Source organism: Adiantum capillus-veneris, chromosome 1 (genome assembly GCF_014529385.1).
Source record: "Adiantum capillus-veneris isolate H3 chromosome 1, ASM1452938v2, whole genome shotgun sequence".
Classification (NCBI taxonomy): Eukaryota; Viridiplantae; Streptophyta; class Polypodiopsida; order Polypodiales; family Pteridaceae; genus Adiantum; species Adiantum capillus-veneris.
Genome location: NC_140931.1, coordinates 57,236,724 through 57,257,096, shown reverse-complemented (window position 1 = coordinate 57,257,096; position 20,373 = coordinate 57,236,724). Strand labels below are relative to the sequence as shown.

Sequence of the window (20,373 nt, the reverse complement as noted above, 5' to 3'; positions counted from 1 at the left end):
TGATACCCTTTGAACGCACGAGATATAGGAGTTCTACATAGAGTGAGCGCCCGAGAGAGGTAACTGGGATCCCTACAGCAATTGACAAGAAGAAAATCCTAATTGCAAATTTAGTCATGGATTGATTCATGTCAAATGAAGGTGTATCTTTAGGGGGAAGTGTTTGAGTGTGTGCTTTGAGAATAATAGGACAAGCAAAAGAGAAATACCACCACCAAAAAGGAAGCCACTACTAACTGCACTTCCCATTAGAGCCTTGAAGATTGTAAACAAATTTTCGAGTCCACAAGATTTAAACCAGTCCTCACCGCTCAGTACTACAAAAGCAGTCATTAGCTGACACTCTGCTTGGAATTCGATAGAAATCCCTCCCAAAACGGTCATTCAAGTGACAATCACTACTTCATAGAGCATGCTTTCTTTTTAACAAATCCCGATACATATTGATATTCACCACTAATGGGTACATTACAAAAATGTCGATCGGGTAAATTGGCTAGTGTGACAGAAATAGTAATGGTGCATTAAAAAGGAAGAAAAGCTCTATCTACTCTAGAAAGTGTGTTACTGAAACATTTAACGGACATCCTTTTGAGCACAGGCATAGATGAGTGCTAGAGCCACCACTTGCAAGTCCAGCCTTTTGAGGCCCGTGTATACAATATCTATAAGGTGTCCTTACTTCAAGAAAGTACATGCAACCCACATGAATACATATGATATCAGTGCCGTTATGATTTCTAGGCTCCAATTCGGAGGCAGTAAAGCCATTGGCACGACAGGTACAATGAAGGAGCCAACCAACCATCCCACAACAAGCCCGCCGAATCTGAAACCACAGACATGCTCAATTAGATCAAATGCTTGATGAATCAGAGAAACTTATTATATATATACATATACACACACACACACACACAGAAAAGTTCTGAGTGTACAAATTATAAGAGAGGCTAAAACACACAAGCAAGGCAACACAAGAAAACAGATGAAGAAGAAAAACTACATGACCTGATATGTTTCTAAACAAAAATAAGATTTGAAAAAAGAAAACCATTATTCACTTGAAAATCCTTTTAGAAGAGGCTTATGTAAAATAAGTTAGAGAAGCTTGCTTGACTGAAACTGTGAAACAAGTATTCTACTCTAAACAACAGACACGGCAACACAAACAAACGACAAAAGAACGAATTCTTTCATATCAACTGTGAATAAACACTTCGAATGCTTACCCAAGCATGAAGGACCGCCCAATGCTTTTGAGCCTATAATTAAGAAGATACACACATCCTGCTAGAGAAACAGCCACCTGCAGATGATTCGATTCTTGAGAGCAGTCTCACAATCATCTTTGATTAGAATAAAGCTCAACAATGTTTGTAAAATGCTCTTTCATATGGTGGTTGCATAACCTGAAATGCGGGGCCCCCCTCGGCTGGATTCATCACACTCCACACTCCCATAAGTCCAAAAAAGGCCGCCCTCTGTAGTATAATTTGAGAAGGTGGAACTTCAAAAATATTCAGAATTCTTTTCACCCACGGAGGTGATTCTTCAACTTTCTTTTTAAGGTTGCTCTTAAGATTGATTTTTGAATTTTTCCTTGCTCGGAAGCTTTCCATGATGATTTTGTCATGAGCTGCCTCAACAGCTTCCCTACTTCGTTCATGATGTGCATATTGTTCAGCAAGAAAGTTGCGAGCTGATTGAATCTCTTCCTCGGATGCATCCCGAGTAACCCCTAAAACTTTGTGCGGATCTCGCACATAGATTCTCGGGAATACAGCTGTATATCCTGCAAAAAAAATCATTGGAATATCAAGAAAAATTGTTCATGCCAGGTTTCTTCAGCTGTCACGTACATGTAAAAGTACAGAAATCACAAGGCACCATAAAAGACGTCATTCCTTTTGCATGGGACCAATTCTGACATACAGAAATACCTGCACTTTTCTAGTTGGAGTGGGAACCAAAAACAGCCAACATTGGTACAAGGTCAAAAAATGAAAAAATGAAGTTGTAGCTCGAACAGAAGCATTTGCAAAGGGCATTAACAATTAAACTTCTCCTAAGATCAAACCCATTTGCTATAGTTTTGAAATAATAATTGTTTGTTTTCATTGGTTCGCCCCATTCGGTCCATGCTCATTCCAGTAGTAGAAAGCAGGTATCAGGTTTGTTTGTAGATAGCGAAACCATTAAGGCACTCGCTGGCAAACCATTTGGAAACTTACTGAACTGCTAGCTTGTGTAAGGATGGCTACTTATTTAGTGAAAGAGAGGCAGAGACCATCAGTGTAATCACCTGTCAAGCGGATGATCAACCCGAACTCACAAACTGCAATTGCAAGACTGAGCAGAACAATATAAATGACACTTGAAGACACTAGACAACACGAGAGAATCGTACTTACCCTCCACAGAGTATTGGCCCTCAAGTCGAGCGCCCCATGTTGTATATCTTTACATACCATCTCAAGAGTTTTTACAATTGTTTGTGTGACCGTGCAAGCTGATCTCAATTACATCTAGCACTAGAGCCCTTAATTTATGGGAATGTAGCCTCAAAAGCGACTCAAAAATCATTTGCTAAAATTAATTTTAGGTCAACAGTTGTCAACTAAATGGTTGCACAAAAGCTTCTCCCTGATAAATATCAGCCATGTACAACAGTGTTACATAAGCATGCTGCAGCCATGTCTTAGTTCATACAATCCATGACTTGCAGAGGTTTTTGGGTTGCATTTCACTAACGCCTACGCCCAGAGAAAGTCCCTTTGTTTTTCCATTTTCCTGCTGCTTCACCACGTGTTAGTGCCACGTCATTGCTTGTCACCTATCCCTCTCTTAACGAAGAGTACTTTAAGAGTTATTGTCCCCTCGATTACACCCACATACTCAAAAAATAAACCACATTGTTACCAGTTACTACCCGATGCAATCATGCATACAAATTCAATCTTTTGGACATAAACCCTTTTGATGAAGAGAGAATCCTGCAATAATTCATCTCCAAATACAGATATTGTCACGTGCACATTGCACTTGAGGACAAGCTACTGCTAGAGGTCAGCATCAGTCTTAGTTATCTTAGGATCTAGCTTGGCACTTTGTGAGCCTCTAGCAGGACATGCATGATCAAGTAGGTCATTGTCACAAGACGGGCACCACGTGCCAATAGAAAAGAGCAGACTGAGCAGACTTTTAGCACTTCAATAACAACTGAACTGAGAGAGAGAGAGAGAGAGAGAGAGAGAGAGAGAGAGAGAGACGACACGCGACACAGAGTGGCGGAATTCCACCCCAAAGAGTATTGGCCTTGGCGCCCCTTTCGGTATTTCTTTATATTGCATCAACAAAGTACAAGCCGGTACTCCAGACTCTGCACCTTCTCCAGGAAGCATGCCAGAGAATGAGCCCTTAGCACATATTTAAAGGCCCTAGGCCCCAAAAGCAGTTTACAGTAAAAAGCCTTCAAACTCAAAAGCATCTGGTCCAAAAGCAAAGCCAAAAAACTGCCAACGTAAATCACGGAAATCCATATAGCTGCCATGTCATCAGCTAGCGCAAAACGCGAAAATCCGTACAACCTGCCACGTCATCATGCCAGCACAATTTTCGGAAATCTACCACGTCATCAATTTTGCGTGTGTGCGGGTCCTGCTTTATTTTAATCCTTTATGTCACTTGGGGCCCCATCGGACGGGGTCCCCATAAGTTGATAGGACTTCTTCTGTTACTTGTTCTTCTTAGGGTTTAGGCCCCTCAGCCAGCATTTGCAAGTTGGCTCCATTCTTTAGGCTTTGACACGTCAGCAGTTTGTGACATCTCCCCTTCTCAAGGTTGGATCAAAACGTACGTATTGATCCGTTCCGTAACGTACGGATGTTCTGTACGGATCCGTACCATACGGAACGATCCATACGCCGTTTTTTTTTTTGTTTTTTTTTTTTTTGGGTGGGGTGTGGAAAGCCCGTACAATGTTGATTTAAAATAAAAATCCAAATCTCTTGCAATAGTTACACAGTATATGGTTGTCTTGTAAAACGTGTCTTTGAATGTCTCTATAAGTTGTTGGCTTCTCTCTTGTTTTTTATTGAAAATGTCCTAGAAAATTTAGTACTTTGCGGTTTTTTTATAAGAGTACGTATTTTTACGTACGTAAAATTTTTTCCTATAAGGAACAACGTACAGTACATACATATACGCCATGTACAGTACGTTTGGTACCGCCTTGCCCCTTCTTGAAGGAGAGTAATCGTTCGCGATTACAGCATATCTGCAAAACAACTCAAGTTAGCTCAAAAATTTCCGAGGGACAATCAGTTTGCTCTTTTTATTAAGGAGTTAGCTTCTCCTTTCTGCTCTTTTGATCAAGGAGTTAGCTTCTCCTTTCGTCCAGATCAGAACTCTTGATATTCCGGCGTAGTAAAATTAGCTATCACACCCAGACCGTACTGATCTTCCACGGGTGTCTTGATGCACTAAAAAATTACATACCCAAGCAATCTCATCCAATTAGGAATATTCAGTAGCTGGCACATCACAATGCAACACAAATGCTTACATATGCATGTTACAAGACATAGAAACATAAAGCCGTTGAACACTCCTCCCGCATAACCTAACAAGGTCCGAGCCGGGAGATATTCAACGACTCCCTCATCACTCCTCCCGCATAACCTAAAAAGGTACGGGCCGGGAGATATAGAGGCCTTTTACAACCAAACACCCCCCCAGACCGCAGCCTGCGTCATTTGGAGGTGCTGAGAGTAACCACTGCTCTTCTTCTTAATACTCCTCCCGTATAACCATCCAGGTTCCGGCCGGGAGTCACAACAACAATTATTTTACAAGCATTCAACCAAACGCTCCCCAGGCATCGGCCTGCGTCGTTCGGAGGTTTTCTAGCATACAACATAACGCTCCCCAGGCATCGACCTGCGCCATTCCGAGGTCAAACAATACCAAAACAGTATTTCTCACTTCTCCACCCGGGAGTAAAATCACCAATCATTGAAACCAGTATTAAAACCAAAGTTAAACAATTCAAATCGGCACCAAGACAGGTTTAAAACAGATAGCATCCATTTCAAACAAATTCCAAACAGGATCACCAAACAAGCTCTCAAACAGATTCTCACACAAAATTCAAACTTAAAAAGCAATCTCGACATCAGTCGAGCTCGAAAAGTCGATTGACTTTCCATCCTAAAACCTGCACCAAAAAAATTAGCGTTAGGTTCATTCCATAGGGTCGTAGCCGAGCACAGCATGGTCCATCAGCTCTTGGACAAACAGTGTTTCTTTGGCGACAATGGTAGTCCCAAGATAGCAATCACACTAAGCCTCCAAGGTCATCTGCTCGAAAAGACATCTACTGAGAGATGTCAAGAAATTTCAAGATATAATCTGCTTGGGTTTTCCATGGCAAGCATTTCAGGATACCACACTCTGCCAAAAGTTGCACTCTGAAGGAAGATGTCAGAAACCATAGAACTTCGGGCAAAAATTTTCTTGAAAGCTTGCCAAGTCCTTGGAGTGTGCTGCTTGGTAGCTGTAGACATCAACATCTGCATGGCACTGCTTTTGAGAAAAACAGTGACTTGAAACAAATCTTGGATCCTTCTCTTGCAAGTGATATTAATGGCTTATGCCCTGTAAGACATCAGCGGTGAAGACGGGAGCGCGCCTGTTGCTAATTGGACTATTTTCTTATTTTTAATGATTAAATCTCTTTTTTAGGATATTTTATTATGTGTACTAAAAACTGTTAAAAAGATTGTAGCTACAGGAACTGCCATCAGGAACGGACAACTCTGATGTGTCATTTGATGGGTGACGGTAAACATCACGAAGGAGTTTCCGTAAGTTCGGTGGAAAGGGCCGGGTTACGAGTGCCTCTGATGCGTCACATGATGGGTGACGGGTGCATCAGTAAGGGGGCATCCCGTATGCTAAGGAGGAAATCCGAACTGAGTAAGAAAATACGCGTAAGAACGCAAGCACAAGAATAAAGATGGGTTCAATGAAGCTTTTTACGAAAAGCAGGAACAGTCGCGGGAGGACAGATGTTTTCCCGCGAGGAGTCTGTGTCTGCATTGCATCTGTGTCGTGTCCTGCACCCAGGGACACTTGGAATGTGTCCGTGTAGCATTGTTTTCACTAACTGAGTGAGTTTTGAAAGTTTGAACAGGTTCACACTTTATATTATAAAGTGACCGATCACTTTTATTAATATAATAAAGCAGGCAAGGCTCTTATAGAAAAAGCCAGCGCTAAAACCAACGCAGGGGGGCTGAATTGCGATCTCTCTCTCTCTCCTCTCTCTAGAAAACACGATTTTCTCTCTCCTCTCTCTAGGAGCGCCAAGCTCTGCTTTTGGACCCCTATTCCTGTCGGGTGTCAGACCCTATAAAAGGGTAGCCAGCGTTTTAGTTTGGAGGAGCCAGAAGCAGCAAGAAGTGCAAGCGCTGGGATTCTGGAGCAGAGACTGGCGACGGAATTTGCAAGTGCTCGCGTGACGACTGAGTACGGAGGTTGATTCTCCGAGCAAGGAGCGACAGGTATAAGGTGTTGATACGCATTGAGAATTGCTGCTTTGTGTGGTTTGTTTTGCAGGAATCTCCCGTCTCAAGGGAAGGCCCTTCACGGGAAGTACGGCTTCACGCCTAAGTCCCTTACGGGAAAGTACGGCTTCGCGCTTAAGTCCCTCACGGGAAGGAACGGCCTTGTGCCCAAGCCCTTTACGGGAAAGCACGACCTTCGGGTCTAAGACTACAGAACGGAGGGGTTTCCTCGGGTTCTCGTACCTGTATAAGAATTCTCCCTGAATAAAAGAATACTCTGAACGGAGGGGGGGGGGGGGGGGGGGGGGGGGGGGGGCACCAGAAGATGTTCCGGTCCCCAATACTGTGTCGATCTTCTCCCTTCTCTCATGTTTTTCAAAGAATTATAATTTTCAGATTTTCTAAGTACTCGTGTACGCTCCCGTTTTGTGACAGCACCCGATGCGCGATGAAGTAAGGGTGGGAGTGGCTAATAAGTCCGGGTTGGAGGGCGAAGATACCTGGAATAAAATTCCAATAGCTCTGTCTGCTCTTTTGTAGGACCGGTATGCTTTCAGAAGAGCACACGCCTGATGCTCTGATACCACTGTCACAAGACGGGCACCACGTGCCAATAGAAAAGAACAGACTAAGCAGACTTTTAGCACTTCAATAACAACTGAACTGGAGAGAGAGAGAGAGAGAGAGAGAGAGAGAGACGACACGCGACACAGTGGCGGAATTCCACCCCAAAGAGTATTGGCCCCAAACCTTGGCACCCCTTTCGGTATTTCTTTATATTGCATCAACAAAGTACAAGCCAGTACTCCAGACTCCACACCTTCTCCAAGAAGCATGCCAGAGAATGAGCCCTTCGCACATATTTAAAGGCCCTAGGCCCCAAAAGCAGTTTACAGTAAAAAGCCTTCAAACTCAAAAGCATCTGGTCCAAAAGCAAAGCCAAAAAGCTGCCATCGTAAATCACGGAAATCCGTACAGCTGCCACGTCATCAACCAACGCAAAATGCGGAAATCCGTACAGCCTCCCACGTCATCATACCAACGCAATTTTCGAAAATCTGCCACGTCATCAGTTTTTGCGTATGTGCGGGTCCTGCTTTATTTTAATCCTTTATGTCACTTGGGGCCCCATCGAACGGGGTCCCCATAAGTTGGTAGGACTTCTTCTTTTACTTGTTCTTCTTAGGGTTTAGGCCCCTCGGCCAGCACTTGCAAGTTGGCTCCATTCTTTAGGCTTTGACACGTCAGCAGTTTGTGACAGTCATAGTCACAAACCCTTACTTGCACTATACAGTCACTTCAGCATACAAACATGAATAGTGTCACCAGCGTGTGACTACTATCTATCCTTTTTGTTGATTTCTTTCTTATTATCTATTTACTTTCACTTTTTGGAAACACCCCTCGGGAAATCTAACTGCCCTGCATTGCATAGCTAGTGTGGAAATGTCCAGAGGGAGTCCGGGCCTGAGGGCAAGAGAGCACTAAGGTTGGACAAGGACTATGGTTAGCCAAGTGGGGTCATTGACTAGCCAAAGTGGAATCCTTTGCTACAGAGGCTACATTTCAGTTTTGGATGTGGCCGCAGTGTACAAAGAGGGTCGGATGACCTAGAAAGATACAATGGCAGCATCTCCTAAAATTTAGGGAACTGCTATTTTGGGACCTGAAAATGTCTTCGCGTCATTACGTGCAGTTTGACATGGGGATCATTTTGTTACTCTGTGGCCAAGTCAACAGAGGCTGCAGGTGAGATATTTTTAGACCCGAGGGTCTAAAGCGGGAAAATGCACAAATGAGTGACACTTGGCACTTTGAGGCCAGTTTACTACTTATAGAGAAGGCAAAAACGTGATTTATAGTTGGGAGGCTCATTTTGCAAGTCTCTGTCACAGGTTAAGAGCTATGGAGTGCTTGCTTTCCCTCTTATGCACAGTGCGGTGCCAGGAGTGATGCCCTGCACGCTACGCACTGCCCTCTCTCTCCCCTTTGGCAGTATGTTATGCCCCTCTAGTGGGCTCTTCATTTGACCAATGTACAGTTGTGTGGGTTCATGCGCGATTGCCGAGGCAAGAGCCTCTTGCACAGGTACTGGATTAGCTAGCGGCTAATCCCCCCGCAGGTACAGGTGAATTCGGAGAGGTTTCACGCCAGAAATCTCGTCCAATTCAAAGGGCAAGTAGCCCTACAGGTGCGGGAGCTCGAGGACTTGCTAGGGATGCGACCGGCACGCGAAACGGAGCCCGAAACAGTGAATTACAGCCTGCTGTGTATTTTTGCAGGTTTAGGGTTTTGGCCCTAAACGGACCCTAATACCCCCAGGAGGTTCGGGGACGCAAGGGGACCGCTGTATAGGCGATCTGGCGCATTTTCAGGGCTGAAAACAGAGAATTCAGCGTGCTGCAGATTCTCGCCAGGTTTTGCAAAGTGCCCGTATGCGTCGGGAAAGTCAGTCAATGCGTGGGAATACTGACCGTGAAAGGTTCTAGTACAGTTATGCTGCCGAAATCGGGCTGGAACAGTGGAAATTCAGCCGAGTTTGTGCGGGGCAGCTTGTAGGAACCACAGCGTTTATTCCCTCTTTTGAACAATAAAGAAATACCGAAAGGGGCGCCTAAGTTAGGGGCCAATCTGGTGTCTGTCTACTCATACAGGTGCAATCTAGCAGCCTGTATCCCTCTCCCCTTTGTTGTGTCTTGAAAGTACAGGTAAAATAGACGACTAATAATGGGTGAAAGCTAAATCAAGGTTTAAAGTAAAGTCTACCGCCCTTTTTGGATTGAACAGGCCGGTTTCATGGTTCCATCGACGGGATTAAATCACTTTTTCCCATAGAAGTGAGCCTTGGGCAGTTTTGGGCTTGAAGACACAGGGGATCATAGACGAGACACAGGGAATTGTAATTATGGCTGACAGACCAGATGATGTGACTGAAGAGGTTTCCTCTTCACAGGGTCAACAGACACATGAAGTGGGTGAGTCCTCAAGACCACCACAGACTGATGACGATATATTCAGGACCCAGTTGGCTACTGCTGTGGCTATGTTCACACAAGTAATGCAGAACCCAAGGTTTTTAGCCTTTCTGCAACCTCCTGTTCCGTCTCAGCAAGTTGGGTCACTGGATCATATTCAAAAGCCTGTTAAGGCTCGAGCACAGGTGATTCATACCGCACAGTCAATGGAAACACCTGTACACTTGACGGAGAACATGCAGTCTCCACAACGTATGCCTAAGGTGCAAGAACAGGTGGCTGAGATGCCAGTCTTTCAAGCTGTACCAATTCAGCCCGCCACCTTTCAGCAGCCTATAGCTGGTTCTAATGGGCAGGGAAGCAACCTACAGGCTATGGAACAAGTCTTCCCACCACCTTCAGTACACCCTGGCTATTTTGGAGGTGGATCCGTATTCCAAAGCATGGCTGGTCATGCACCTGGAAATCAGTTTTATACGCCAGGAACAGTGTTTGCGGGTGCTCAAACGATGATGCCTAACCCCATGTACAGTGTCATGGGTATGCAACCAGGGTTTCAAAGCACTCAGGGACAATTTGGGATGCCACAAGCAAATTTTGGCATGGCTGGAATTACAAATCAGCAGCCAAATATGGCATTTCCAGGTCAAGTTAATAGCGGCCAAGGAACACAGATGAACCTTAATAGTGTTCCCATGTTTCAGTCACTTCCATATGACAATCTAACGCCGCTGGAGAGGCCAACTCCGTACAAAGAAGGTGGCAAAGGTGTGACATTCACGACCTTTACAGGGTTTGATGACAGGAAGAAGGCTCTTTCATTCCTCCAGCAATTTGACAAGGCCTATGCAGGGGGAAACTTTACAGAGGCTTCAAAGGTCCGCAAGGCAGCCACTTTCTTGACAGGGAATGCGGGACAATGGTGGACAACTTTATTGCTTCAAGGGCAAGCTCCGTCCACATGGATTTACTTCAAGCAGATTTTTGCAGCAGCATGGTTATCTGATGACTTTGAAGCAGATGTCATGACAGAATGGCACCAGCTAAATGCTGCCACTTGCAGAAATCTGGATGATTACAATCGGAAGTTTTGGAAAGCTCTACTTCCAGTAACTTCCTATAGGTTTGTGCCATTGACAGAACAGATTGAAAAATACTGTTGTGGCCTACCTAAAGGATTGAGAAAGTACTGTACGAAGACAAAAGTCACTACTTTGACGCAGCTCATCGAGGTAGCAAACACTGGCAATGGTTTGCTCAAGGGAGAAGATTGTGAATTTAACACTGGCGTCAAGGCAGGATCAGGCAAGAAAAATTCAGCCAAGAAGCACGTTCCCAATGAGGCTCCTAAAGGGACTCAGGAGTCAGCCAACGCAGGGAAAGACAAAGCTACGGCTGAATCAGAAAAAGGACCAGCAAAGAAATGGAAAAGACGTTTTCCTCGCAAGTCAGAAGAGCAAAAGAAGGTCCTGAGGACAGAGAACAAATGCTTTATATGTGAGCAGCCTGGCCACATCGCTTACAACTGTCCTACAAAGAAAAGGCCAGCTGATTCTGAAGACAAGGAAGACAAGAAAGGAAAGAAGCCCATGGCTGGTCTAGTGCCAGATATGGTGGGCGACAAGCCAAATTCAGATGCAAGTGAGCTTTGCAGAGCATGGGGAAAGGTTAGGGATCAAACAGTGCTTATCTTCTTTGATCCAGGTGCCAAAGCCAACTTCATTTCCCCAGAATTGGCTTCAAAGTTGGGAATCAGACCTGAAGAGATGGGGTATACAGCAGAGGCAGGTTTGGCATGTCCTGGCCATACAGAGGCTGTGACACCCATCATCGGAAAGTTGCGTCTACATATCCAGTCCTATGTAGATGCTGAAGAATTTTACATCATGCCACTGGACGGATGTGATGTGTTGTTAGGTATTCCTTGGTTATTTCGTGTACAGGGAATCATGGATGCCTACAACAAAAAGATCACTGTACAGAGCAAGGGAAAGACTCACATTCTGGATGTAAAGCTTAAAGGGGAGTCTATTCCTACTGTATCAGCTTCTGCTATTACTTCTGTAATGAAAAAGCATCTTTCTGCGTACTTGGTTTTTGCACGTGAAGTGTCAGATTGTGATGAATCAAATTTATCTGTGCTAGATAAAGAAAGGTCAATGTTTTTACAACAGTATAGTGACTGCTTTTCCGATTCATTACCGTCTCAATTACCGCCAGAGAGACCCGAGGACCATGCGATAGATTTGGTGCCAGGCAGTAGCCCACCAAATAAGCCTCCGTACAGGGTTAGTGCGGCTCAGCAGAAAGAGATAATGGGCCAAGTACAGGAGCTGTTAGAAAAGGGGCTGATTCAGCCCAGTTCATCTCCATTCTGTTCTCCAGTGTTGTTGGTGCAGAAAAAGGATGGCTCATGGCGTATGTGCATCGACTACCGTGCACTGAACAAGAATACCATCAAGAATAGGTTTCCTATACCTAGAATTGATGATATTATGGACAAATTAGAAGGAGCAGCTATGTTTAGCAGGATAGATCTAAAGAGTGGGTATCATCAGATCCGCATTAGATCAGAGGATGTGCACAAGACTGCTTTTAGAACGACGTTTGGCCTTTACGAATTTTTAGTGATGCCCTTTGGTCTCACAAATGCTCCTGCTACGTTCAATAGGATGATGGACAGAATTTTCCGTCCACACCAGCAGTTTGTTGGTACATTCTTTGATGACATGATAGTCTACTCAAAGAATGAAGAGGAGCATAGGCATCACTTGGCCATTGTGTTCAAAGAGCTACGCAGTCATAGGTTGCTCATCAATGCAAAGAAAAGTGAGTTTTTTCTGGAAGAGATTCACTTTCTGGGACACATTGTCTCAAAGGATGGTGTCAGAATGGATCCTGCAAAAGTCGAAGCGATCAAGTCATGGCCAAATTTGAAGACGGTGCATGATGTCCGAAGCTTTTTGGGACTATGCTCCTATTACAGAAGGTTTATTCGAAATTTCGCTGAGATTGCTTCACCTTTATATGCTCTTCAAAAGAAGGCAGTCACCTTCAGATGGACACAGAAAGAGATTTCAGCTTTTAATCTCTTAAAGGAAAAGATGACTTCGGATCCAGTCATTGTGTTGCCAGATCTTAGGAAGTCATTTGTGGTCCAGTGTGATGCCTGCGGTAGTAGCATTGGTGCTGTGCTAATGCAAGATGGCAGGGTAGTAGCCTATGAGAGTAGAATTTTGCAAGGGCCAGAGATGACCATGCAGGTCTATGAGAAAGAGTTACTGGCTGTGATTCATGCGCTCTTAAGTTGGAAACACTACCTGCTAGGTGCAGACTTTGTTGTCCAAACGGACCATCAGACCTTGCGATACTTCTTGACACAGACAAAGTTATCTGAGAAGCATATGCGATGGGCAAATATCTTGTCCATGTTCCATTTTCAGATTGTGCATGTGGAAGGCAAGAAGAACGTTGTGGCTGATGCCTTGTCAAGAAAGCCACAAATTTCAGCTGTGTCGATTCCTTATCATCATGAACTTGATGATATGAGAGAACAGTATGCAAATGATGAAGATTTTGCAAGGGTCTTCGAGCAACTAATGGATGGACAACGTCATGAACATTATCTTCTTAAAGACGGGTTCATGATGATGCATGGCAGATTGTGTGTCACAAAGCCATTGCGACGCAAAGTTATGGAAGAGAGTCATGTCCCACCGTATGCAGGGCATCGTCGTATTGATGCTACAGTTAAAGCGGTAGAGACATTCTTCTATTGGCCTACATTGAGAAGGGATGTGGATGCCTTTGTGCGAGAATGCCTAATATGCCAAAAGGTCAAGTTTGACAGGCAAAAGGCACCAGGGTTATTGCAACCACTACCTATTCCAGATAAACCATGGGAAAGTATTGCTATAGATTTTATCTTTGATCTTCCAAGAACGCAGACAGGAAATGATGGTATTTGGACCATTATTTGCAGATTCAGCAAACAGGCTCATTTTATTCCTGTCAGGAAGAAGATAAAGCCAGATCAGATGGCACGCTTGTTTATGAGCAATATTTTCAAGTATCATGGCATGCCACAGTCGATTATTAGCGACCGTGATCCACGCATGACTAGTTTGTTCTGGAAAGGCTTGTTTGAGAATATGGGTACCACGCTCAAATTCTCTTCGTCATTTCATCCTCAAACAGATGGGCAGTCAGAAGAGGCAAATTCTACTGTCCTAGATCTGCTGAAGTGCTATGTGTCAGAGCATAAAGGAAAGTGGGAGCAGTATTTGCCATTGGTGGAGTATGCATACAATAATACAGTGCATTCATCAACTGGCAAGGCACCTTTTGAAATAGTTGAAGGTGGCAAGAAAGTTCCTCCCATACTGCATACAAAGGACAAGATATTTGAAGCAGATAAGTATGTTCAAGACATGGATGAAATGTACAAGAAGGTCAAAGTGGCCTTAGAAAGGACTCAGGCAAAGCAAAAGAAAGCAGCTGATCGTCACCGTCGTGAAGTGGTATATTCACTTGGTGATTGGGTGCTTCTACGGTTTGAAAAGGCAAGGTTAAAGAAGATGAAGGGCAAGGAAAGACTGTTTCCAAAGCTCAGCATGCGTTACTATGGGCCTTTTCAAGTATGCGGCATAATCAGTGATGTTGCATATAGGCTGAAATTGCCTGACAGTTGGAAGATTCACAATGCGTTTCATGTGAGTCTTCTCAGACCCTATGTGGGTGATGTGCCAGAAGATATACCAGCTGAAGATCAGCCGGAAGTCGAGGAACTTGACGAAATCTTGGTCCCTGAACAGATTTTGGCACACAAAGAAAGGAAAGTGAAAGGCAAGGTTGCTAGGCGTTACTTGGTAAAGTTCAGAAACTATCCACCAATGGATGCTAAGTGGATGGAAGAAGGTGAACTTGCAGAGTCACCAACTGTGTTATCACTTTACCTGGAAGCCTTCGATTTGCAACCTACCTTGACCCCTTGAGTTTCAAAGCTAAATGGATTGTCAGTGTGACAATGGCTTTTGAAACAAATGATGTACATGGTATTTAAAGTGAGCTCAAATCAAATACCTGTTACATGAATGTTAGAGCTGTACAGATTGTCAGTTTGGCAATTGCTCTTATGGAATGTCCAAAAGTTTGGTTAGTGCTATAGAAGTGAGTATTTCTTGTCAGTCTGTCAAGGATACAGTGATTGCTTCTATTAAAGAGTACATGTGTAACTGCATTCTTAAACTGTCGGTTTGGGTATGCTCAGAAGTGTTACGGGATCCAACGTGTACTATAAGACAGTGGCAAAATGTGCAGCTACCATTTTGTCATTGGAAAGTTCGTGACTCAAAGCAATGGCAGAGTGCGAAGCTACCACTATGTCATTGGGACAGGGTTCACACGCAGGCAATACATGAGTCGACGAGGTGTTGAATACACCAGGGTTGACAATGAGCATGTATGTGTCGTATATGTGTCGACAGGTGTTGAATACATCAGTGTTGACAGTAAGCATGTACGACATAGATGCAAACGAGGACGTTTGAGATTTCAAGAGGGGGGTATGTCACCAGCGTGTGACTACTATCTATCCTTTTTGTTGATTTCTTTCTTATTATCTATTTACTTTCACTTTTTGGAAACACCCCTCGGGAAATCTAACTGCCCTGCATTGCATAGCTAGTGTGGAAATGTCCAGAGGGAGTCCGGGCCTGAGGGCAAGAGAGCACTAAGGTTGGACAAGGACTATGGTTAGCCAAGTGGGGTCATTGACTAGCCAAAGTGGAATCCTTTGCTACAGAGGCTACATTTCAGTTTTGGATGTGGCCGCAGTGTACAAAGAGGGTCGGATGACCTAGAAAGATACAATGGCAGCATCTCCTAAAATTTAGGGAACTGCTATTTTGGGACCTGAAAATGTCTTCGCGTCATTACGTGCAGTTTGACATGGGGATCATTTTGTTACTCTGTGGCCAAGTCAACAGAGGCTGCAGGTGAGATATTTTTAGACCCGAGGGTCTAAAGCGGGAAAATGCACAAATGAGTGACACTTGGCACTTTGAGGCCAGTTTACTACTTATAGAGAAGGCAAAAACGTGATTTATAGTTGGGAGGCTCATTTTGCAAGTCTCTGTCACAGGTTAAGAGCTATGGAGTGCTTGCTTTCCCTCTTATGCACAGTGCGGTGCCAGGAGTGATGCCCTGCACGCTACGCACTGCCCTCTCTCTCCCCTTTGGCAGTATGTTATGCCCCTCTAGTGGGCTCTTCATTTGACCAATGTACAGTTGTGTGGGTTCATGCGCGATTGCCGAGGCAAGAGCCTCTTGCACAGGTACTGGATTAGCTAGCGGCTAATCCCCCCGCAGGTACAGGTGAATTCGGAGAGGTTTCACGCCAGAAATCTCGTCCAATTCAAAGGGCAAGTAGCCCTACAGGTGCGGGAGCTCGAGGACTTGCTAGGGATGCGACCGGCACGCGAAACGGAGCCCGAAACAGTGAATTACAGCCTGCTGTGTATTTTTGCAGGTTTAGGGTTTTGGCCCTAAACGGACCCTAATACCCCCAGGAGGTTCGGGGACGCAAGGGGACCGCTGTATAGGCGATCTGGCGCATTTTCAGGGCTGAAAACAGAGAATTCAGCGTGCTGCAGATTCTCGCCAGGTTTTGCAAAGTGCCCGTATGCGTCGGGAAAGTCAGTCAATGCGTGGGAATACTGACCGTGAAAGGTTCTAGTACAGTTATGCTGCCGAAATCGGGCTGGAACAGTGGAAATTCAGCCGAGTTTGTGCGGGGCAGCTTGTAGGAACCACAGCGTTTATTCCCTCTTTTGAACAATAAAGAAATACCGAAAGGGGCGCCTAAGTTAGGGGCCAATCTGGTGTCTGTCTACTCATACAGGTGCAATCTAGCAGCCTGTATCCCTCTCCCCTTTGTTGTGTCTTGAAAGTACAGGTAAAATAGACGACTAATAATGGGTGAAAGCTAAATCAAGGTTTAAAGTAAAGTCTACCGCCCTTTTTGGATTGAACAGGCCGGTTTCAAATAGTCACTTAAGTCATTTATTAATAAGTGACTTTGAAATGACATTTCTAAAGATAAATAGGGCAAATGGCTAAAAACTATAATAGAGCCACTTGGCCTCCAGTTTTTAGGATCTTAAAACCTCATGCCAGCATAGGAGTTTACCCATCCCCAACGTTTTACAAAGGATCCGTGTTTCTTGCAGCAACTTGGTAGATCAGCCCCTCACCTACAAGGGGCCAGCAATTGCCCTTCTCTTGCTTACAAGTTCCAAGAAGTATTATCAGCAGTAGCAGATCTAGCGCCCACGGCACCTCACAACCCTAGCGTTTGCAGATTGCATCAATTCAACCTAGCATTTTTGCATCAGTTCAGCCCAACGTTTTTGCACCAAATCAGCATTTAACCATTGCAGCAGCATTTCTGCAAGTAATCAAAGCAAGTACTTACTCTGGCAACAGAGCAAGGGGGCCCTAGAGGGTGATTGGGACCCAACATGCATTGTGCTCTCTCTCTCTCTCTCTCTCTCTCTCTCTCTCTCTCTCTCTCTCTCTCTCTCTCTCTCTTGTGTTCAGTTCAACTTCCCTCTCAAGTGAAGTAACCTAGTATTTATGCGAAGTACTAGATTTGAGCTAAATCCTTAAACCCTTCCGTTGCACTTGGCAGATACTCATCCGCTAAAACAAAAGAGGGGTCTTATACATCAATCAACTGACAATGTGCATAGGTCAGTTGGTGCCCAGTGCAAAAAGTGCTCAAGTGTGTCGTGTTGCCAAATCAATCCGATGCTGGTTTCTCACAACGTAATACATGGTTCCATAGTATGTTTAGCAAAGCATTGCCTGATCACACCATTAAATTGAGTGAAGCAACCTAGTGTTCGTATGTATCTTCTCATCGCATAGCCCCATAGTATATCCAGCACATATACCCTACTAGGCTATGCCTTTACACTGTTTCACTCGAACAATGTGCACAGACTAATCATGCGCATACACAATACTTCTTGTGGAGGTTCTTTGGACCTCGACTCGAGAGCCAAGATCGGTTCTTCGTGATTGATCGTATCTGCAACGAGGTTAGCTTCGCTAGAAAAAGCATCAACTAAACCATCATCCCTGTGAACAATCACATCATTATCCTGCAAATCATCATGCTCGTGAATAATCACATCTTGATCATGCAAATCATCATGCTTGTCAATAATCACATCTTGATCATGCTTATCATTATAATGCAAATCATGTGCGTCATGCTTTCGAGAAGACAAGACTGAGAGAATCTCCTTCTCCTGGTTCTTTTCATTCTTCGCCTGCACATTAGAAATGAGAGATGAAGAATGAACAACTTGCTCCCCACGAATGACAATGGGAGAGTCACTTTTAGCATTGAAAGTGAACGTATTAGCTGCCCAATCAATGAGAGGGTTATGCTCACGAAACCATCGAATGCCTAAAAGCATATCACATGTAACCGGCCTGTTCAATCCAAAAAGGGCGGTAGACTTTACTTCAAACCTTGATTTAGCTTTCACCCATTATTAGTCATCTATTTTACCTGTACTTTCAAGACACAACACGGGGGAAAGGGATACAGGCTGCTAGATTGCACCTATATGAGTAGACCTACACCAGATTGGCCCCTAACTTAGGCGCCCCTTTCGGTATTTCTTTATTCTTCAAAAGAGGGAATAAACGTTGTAAATCCCTACAGGCTGCCCCGCACAAACTCGGCTGAATTTCCACTGTTCCAGCCCGATTTCGGCAGCATAACTATACTAGGACACTTCACAGTCAGTATTCCCACCCATTGACTGACTTTCCCGACGCATACGGGCACTTTGCAAAACCTGGCGAGAATCTGCAGCACGCTGAATTCTCTGTTTTCAGCCCTGAAAATGCGCCAGATCACCTGTACAGCGGTCCCCTTGCGTCCCCGAACCTCCTGGGGGTATTAGGGTCCGATTAGGGCCAAAACCCTAAACCTGCAAAAATACACAGCAGGCTGTAATTTACTGTTTCGGGCTCTGTTCCGCGTGCCGGTCGCATCCGTAGCAAGTCCTCGAGCTCCCGCACATGTAGGGCTACTTGCCCTTTGAATCGGACGAGATTTCTGGCGTGAAACCTCTCCGAATTCACCTGTACCTGCGGGGGGATTAGCCGCTAGCTAATCCAGTACCTGTGCAAGAGGCTCTTGCCTCGGCAATCGCGCATGAACCCACACAACTGTACATTGGTCAAATGAAGAGCCCACTAGTGGGGCATAACATACTGCCAAAGGGGAGAGAGAGGGCAGTGCGTAGCGTGCAGGGCATCACTCCTGGCACCGCACTGTACATAGGAGGGAAAGCAAGCACTCCATAGCTCTTAACCTGTGACAAAAACTGAAAATGAGCCTCTCCCAGCTTAAAAATCAGCGCTCAATTTTCTGTACGAGGAAAGTGCACAGAATTGTGCCACTTGGCACATTTATAAGCATTTTCCCGTTTCGGGGTTGCCGCCTAAAAATCTCCCAACCGGCTGCCCAGTTGACTTCACGGCAGAGTAAGAAAATGTTCCCTTTGTCATTCCGGAGGTAATGACGTCAACACATTTTCAGGTCCCAAAATAGCAGTTCCCTAAATTTTAGGAGATGCTGCCATTGTATCTTTCTAGGTCATTCGACCCTCTTTGTACACTGCGGCCACATCTAGAACTGAAATGTAGCCTCTGTAGCAAAGGATTCCACTTTGGCTAGTCAATGACCCCACTTTGCTAACCATAGTCCTTGTCCAACCTTAGTGCTCTCTTGCCCTCACGCCTGGACTCCCTCTGGACACTTCCACACTAGCTATGCAATGCAGGGCAGTTAGATTTCCCGAGGGGTGTTTCCAAAAAGTGAAAGTAAATAGATAATAAGAAAGAAATCAACAAAAAGGATAGATAGTAGTCACACGCTCGTGACATACCCCCCTCTTGAAATCTCAAACGTCCTCGTTTGCATCTATGTCGTACATGCTTACTGTCAACACTGATGTATTCAACACATGTCGACACATATACGACACATACATGCTCATTGTCAACCCTAGTGTATTCAACACCTCGTCGACTCATGTATTGCCTACGTGTGAACCCTGTCCCAATGACATCGTGGTAGCTTCGCACTCTGCCATTGCTTTGAGTCACTAACTTTCCAATGACAAAATGGTAGCTGCACATTTTGCCACTGTCTTATAGTACACGTTGGATCCCGTAACACTTTCAAGCATACCCAAACCGACAGTTTAAGAATGCAGTTACACATGTACTCTTTAATAGAAGCAATTACTGTATCCTTGACAAACTGACAAGAAATACTCACTTCTATAGCACTAACCAAACTTTTGGACATTCCATAAGAGCAATTGCCAAACTGACAATCTGTACAGCTCTAACATTCATGTAACAGGTATTTCATTTGAGCTCACTTTAAATACCATGTACATCATTTGTTTCAGAAGCCATTGTCACACTGACAATCCATGTAGCTCTGAAACTCATGGGGTCAAGGTAGGTTGCAAACCGAAGGCTTCAAGGTAAAGTGATAACACAGTTGGTGACTCTGCAAGTTCACCTTCTTCCATCCACTTAGCATCCATTGGTGGATAGTTTCTGAACTTTACCAAGTAACGCCTAGCAACCTTGCCTTTCACTTTCCTTTCTTTGTGTGCCAAAATCTGTTCAGGGACAAAGATCTCGTCAAGTTCCTCGACTTCCGGCTGATCTTCAGCTGGCATATCTTCTGGCACATCACCCACATAGGGTCTGAGAAGACTCACATGAAA

At 44.6% G+C, this 20,373-nt stretch overlaps 1 pseudogene across 1 annotated transcript in view; it reads right to left on the bottom strand.

Moving 5' to 3' along the window:
* Positions 1-384: 384 nt before the first annotated feature.
* Positions 385-20,373, bottom strand: part of LOC147464850 (protein CHAPERONE-LIKE PROTEIN OF POR1, chloroplastic-like) — a 41,047-nt pseudogene continuing 21,058 nt past the window's right edge. Inside the window, exons 3-5 of the transcript XR_015188729.1 lie at positions 1,413-1,795; positions 1,233-1,309; positions 385-829 (exon numbers count right to left, since the gene is read on the bottom strand). The product of XR_015188729.1 is annotated as a protein CHAPERONE-LIKE PROTEIN OF POR1, chloroplastic-like (transcript). The remainder of the gene's footprint in view (positions 830-1,232; positions 1,310-1,412; positions 1,796-20,373) is intronic.